At 39.4% G+C, this 5,596-nt stretch overlaps 1 pseudogene; it reads left to right on the top strand.

Moving 5' to 3' along the window:
* The first annotated feature begins 610 nt into the window (after positions 1-610).
* On the top strand, positions 611-1,541 carry LOC102141345 (olfactory receptor 1L6-like; annotated as a pseudogene).
* Positions 1,542-5,596: the final 4,055 nt, after the last annotated feature.

Below are 5,596 nucleotides of genomic sequence, written 5' to 3'. Positions count from 1 at the left end.
AACGTGGGCAGATCAATTGAGGCCAGAAGTTTGAGACCAGCCTGGCCAACGTGGCAAAACTCGGCCCCAATTAAAATACAAAACTTAGCCAGGCATGGTGGTGCATTCCTGTAGTCCCAGCTACTAGAGAGGCTGAAGTGGAAGAATCGCTTGAACCCAGTGGGTAGAGGTTGCAGTGAGCCACGATCACTCCACTGCACTCCAGCCTGGGTGACAGAGCGAGACTCTGTCTTGAAAAAAAAAAAAGAAAAAGAAAAAAAGTGTGTCATAGTTACCGTTCTTTCAGAAATGAAGAAAAATAATGACTTTCTGACTATCTTTCCTATAATCTTTACCACTTATACTCAGAATAATCTAAGAATATAGATATTATAATTTTTGTCTTTTAAAAAGCAAGAGATGAAGTGCCTTTTTCAAGTGCACAGAATTAGTTGAAAGTTGGAGGTGAAATCAAGATGTGTCCACATCAAATCTGTGAAGTTATATTATAGACTGTATATGGCTCCCCCTTATGCAGTGTGCAAGCTGAAATATCCTATACCAAATTGAAGACTCCAAGCCAGGACATACACCTAATATTCCTTCATATTTTTTTACTCTTAGGGCAGCAATGCCAAGGGGAAACCAGAGTCACTTGATTGGATTCCTCATTCTGGGGCTGACCACAGACTCAAAACAACAGGTGTGGCCTTTTGCCAGCTTCCTGCTCATGTACATGGTCAATGTGGCTGGCAACTCGGTCATCACTGCAACCATCTGGTGGGACGCCCACCTCCACACTCCCACATATTTCTTCCTCTCTAACCTGTCCCTGGTGAACATCTGCTTTACCACTGTCATCGTGCCAAGAATGTTAGTGAACATGCTGACTCAGACAAGGACAATCCTCTTTGCCCAGTGCCTCACCCAGATGTATTTCTTTGTGGCCTTTGGGATCACAGACAGCTTCCTCATGGCTGCCATGGCCATTGACCGCTACATGTTCATCTGTAACCCACTGCATTATACCACGGCCATGAGTCCCAGGCGCTGTCTCCTGCTGGTCACTGCATCCTGGGTGACAACCCACCTCCACTCGCTCACCCACACTCTTCTCATGGCTTGCCTGTCCTTCTGTGGGCCCAACGTCATTCACCACTTCTTCTGTGATGTCCAGCCACTAGCTGATGCTCTCTTGCCCTGACACCTCTGTCAATGAGCTTCTGGCCTTCACAGAGAGCTCTTTCGTGATCCTGAGTCCCTTTATCTTCATTATTGTCTCTCATGTCTCTCTCACCTGTGCTGTTCTGAGGGTCCCCTCAGCAGGAGCCAGGTACAAGGCCTTCTCCACCTGTGGATCCCACCTCACGGTTGTGGCGCTATTCTACAGGACCGTAACATCTGTGTACATTTGCCCCTCATCTACCTACTCAGTGACAAAGGATAGTGTGATCACTGTCATCTATACAGTAGTTACTCCCATGCTGAGCCCTTTTATCTATAGCCTTAGGAACAAGGACATGAAACAGGCCTTGAGAAAGCTAGCAAAAAGAACCGAATAGAATATGCATATTTTGCTACCTCTAGAAGTTTAGGAATCGACTCAGCAATTATATGTTAAGCACCTACTATCTGCAAGTACTTAATCTGTGGGGAAAGTAACGTAAATCATAGCTTCTGTCCTCAAAAATATTTATATTCCAAATAGCAGACAGGAGATTGTCAACAGTTTGTTTTAATAAGAGTTTGTTTTTCTTCTTCATAAAAATTAGATGAGTCATTATTATAAGCATCTTAAATTACAAAATAATTTAAGATGATAAATATCTTAAGTTATAAAATAATTCCCCAACTTCTCCCCTCTTCCTTGGCATATTTTTCCCTTTTCCTTTGAAATACCTAGTTCATGCATCTCATGTACATTACCAGTGTAAACCAGTATTTCACCATAAAAAAAAAGTTTTAAAGCTTCCACGTCTGCCATTTAGTGACTTAAGTGATTTACTTAACCTTTTTTAGTTTTAATTCCCTAGTCCTTTAGTATACTACTTGGGCTATAAGCCCAGATCCAAGAGTTATCAGCCCTGTGTTCTTAATAAAGTATATTAATCTTTTTATGCCTTGGTTTTTTTGTATGCAGTCAATTGTTGTTAGAGTTTAATGATCTAATAAGTGTTCTAAGACATATATGAATTATGTATTAAGAATTAGGTTGGTGCAAAATTGCTGTTTCCACAATTACTTTTGCACCAACCTAATACTTAGAACAGTGTCTTGCACATAGCAACATCATAATAAATGTCAACCACTAGAATAACATTATATAGAAATGTTTCTATGTCCCTTTCCAACTAGCATTCCATGTTTTATAATGGGGTGGCAAATACATTCTCATACATCCTCCCATTGAGCTCAGTCTAAGTGTTTCTGAAAATTAAGTGTAATTATTCTCTTTAGGACTTTATCACTATTTTGTCAGTTTTTTTGGGGGGGAATCCCAATGGATATGAAGAAGGCCCCCCTTAATCATTAGAACATGATTCTCACTGACCTTCCTTTCTCCATCCCTGTTCCTCCATCTCATCTTCACTGAATTTCAAATAATTTCACTATCAAAGCCTCCATGGGGCACACTGCCCAGCACTTCAAACATCTGAAATACAAACTATGGCTAAAGAATGTGAAGCGGACAAATGAAGAAAAGTTGAGGGGAAACTATAGCTTTACAAAGAAGAACTAAGAGGATTTGATGCAAAAATAAAAGGTGGGAGAACATAGCAACCTACCTCAATGAGAAAAAAAAAAAAAAAGATGTTGCAGAAGATGAAACTGACTTTAACTGATGAAAAAATTTTCCAATGGTCAGTCTTGAAGCAAGGTATAAAAGGATGGGACAGCCACACCAATTGAATAAAAACCATCATCCAGTGAGCATGCTACTTGTTGTGGGAGATACACACCAAGGGACAGCTATGGTATGGTGTGGGGGAGTAGCTACCAAGAGCATAATGCCTTTGGATTCAAATCCTTACTCTGCTACTACTTTTGTAATTTTCAACAAATTAGCAACCCTGCTAAACCTAACTTGTCTCATCCATAAAATGGAAATAATAATAATAGCTTGTTTCATTAAGATTAAATGAGATGACAATCTGTGTAAAGCAAGTAGCACACTGCATGGCCTATTGTAAATGCTTGATAAAAGTTGTTTATTATGATGGTGATAGTGTTCGGAACTTTATAACTTGAGACAAATAAATTTGTTTTTTTTTCTTTTTTTTATTATTATACTTTAGGTTCTAAGATACATATGCATAACGTGCAGGTTTGTTATATATGTATACTTGTGCCATGTTGCTGTGCTGCACCCATCAACTCATCAGCACCCATCAACTCATCATTTACATCAGGTATAACTCCCAATGCAATCCCTCCCCCCTTCCCCCTCCCCATGATAGGCCCCGGTGTATGATGTTCCCCTTCCCGAGTCCAAGTGATCTCATTGTTCAGTTCTCACCTATGAGTGAGAACATGCAGTGTTTGGTTTTCTGTTCTTGCAATAGTTTGCTGAGAATGATGGTTTCCAGCTGCATCCATGTCCCTACAAAGGACACAAACTCATCCTTTTTGATGGCTGCATAGTATTCCATGGTGTATATGTGCCACATTTTCTTAATCCAATCTGTCACTGATGGACATTTGGGTTGATTCCAAGTCTTTGCTATTGTGAATAGTGCCGCAATAAACATACGTGTGCGTGTGTCTTTATAGCAGCATGATTTATAATCCTTTGGGTATATACCCAGTAATGGGATGACTGGGTCATATGGTACATCTAGTTCTAGATCCTTGAGGAATCACCATACTGTGTTCCATAATGGTTGAACTAGTTTACACTCCCACCAACAGTGTAAAAGTGTTCCTATTTCTCCACATCCTCTCCAGCACCTGTTGTTTCCTGATTTTTTAATGATTGCCTTTCTAACTGGTGTGAGATGGTATCTCATTGTGGTTTTGATTTGCATTTCTCTGATGGCCAGTGATGATGAGCATTTTTTCATGTGTCTGTTGGCTGTATGCATGTCTTCTTTTGAGAAATGTCTGTTCATATCTTTTGCCCACTTTTTGATGGGGTTGTTTGTTTTTTTCTTGTAAATTTGTTTGAGTTCTTTGTAGGTTCTGGATATTAGCCCTTTGTCAGATGAGTAGATTGCAAAAATTTTCTCCCATTCTGTAGGTTGCCTGTTCACTCTGATGGTAGTTTCTTTTACTGTGCAGAAGCTCTTTAGTTTAATGAGATCCCATTTGTCAATTTTGGCTTTTGTTGCCATTGCTTTTGGTGTTTTAGACATGAAGTCTTTGCCCATGCCTATGTCCTGAATGGTATTACCTAGGTTTTCTTCTAGGGTTTTTATGGTATTAGGTCTAACATTTAAGTCTCTAATCCATCTTGAATTAATTTTTGTATAAGGACTAAGGAAAGGATCCAGTTTCAACTTTCTACTTACGGCAAGCCAATTTTCTCAGCACCATTTATTAAATAGGGAATCCTTTCCCCATTTCTTGTGTCTCTCAGGTTTGTCAAAGATCAGATGGCTGTAGATGTGTGGTATTATTTCTGAGGACTCTGTTCTGTTCCATTGGTCTATATCTCTGTTTTGGTACCAGTACCATGCTGTTTTGGTGACTGTAGCCTTGTAGTATAGTTTGAAGTCAGGTAGCGTGATGCCTCCAGCTTTGTTCTTTTGACTTAGGATTGTCTTGGCAATGCGGGCTCTTTTGTGGTTCCATATGAACTTTAAAGCAGTTTTTTCCAATTCTGTGAGGAAACTCATTGGTAGCTTGATGGGGATGGCATTGAATCTATAAGTAACCTTGGGCAGTATGGCCATTTTCACGATATTGATTCTTCCTATCCATGAGCATAGTATGTTCTTCCATTTGTTTGTGTCCTCTTTTATTTCACTGAGCAGTGGTTTGTAGTTCTCTTTGAAGAGGTCCTTTACATCCCTTGTAAGTTGGATTCCTAGGTATTTTATTCTCTTTGAAGCAATTGTGAATGGAAGTTCATTCATGATTTGGCTCTCTGTTTGTCTGTTACTGGTGTATAAGAATGCTTGTGATTTTTGCACATTTATTTTGTATCCTGAGACTTTGCTAAAAACCCTCCAAAAAATCAATGAATCCAGGAGTTGGTTTTTTGAAAAGATCAACAAAATTGATAGACCCTAGCAAGACTAATAAAGAAGAAAAGAGAGAAGAATCAAACAGATGCAATAAAAAATGATAAAGGGGATATCACCACCGACCCCACAGAAATACAAACTACCATCAGAGAATACTATAAACACCTCTACGCAAATAAACTGGAAAATCTAGAAGAAATGGATAATTTCCTGGACACTTACACTCTACCAAGACTAAACCAGGAAGAAGCTGAATTCCTGAATAGACCAATAGCAGGCTCTGAAATTGAGGCAATAATTAATAGCCTACCAACCAAAAAAAGTCCAAGACCAGATGGATTCACAGCTGAATTCTACCAGAGGTACAAGGAGGAGCTGGTACCATTCCTTCTGAAACTATTCCAATCAATAGAAAAAGAGGGAATCCTCCC

The sequence above is a fragment of the Macaca fascicularis genome, chromosome 15 (assembly GCF_037993035.2).
Source record: "Macaca fascicularis isolate 582-1 chromosome 15, T2T-MFA8v1.1".
NCBI classification, from domain to species: domain Eukaryota; kingdom Metazoa; phylum Chordata; class Mammalia; order Primates; family Cercopithecidae; genus Macaca; species Macaca fascicularis.
This window is presented reverse-complemented; position numbering and strand designations above follow the sequence as displayed.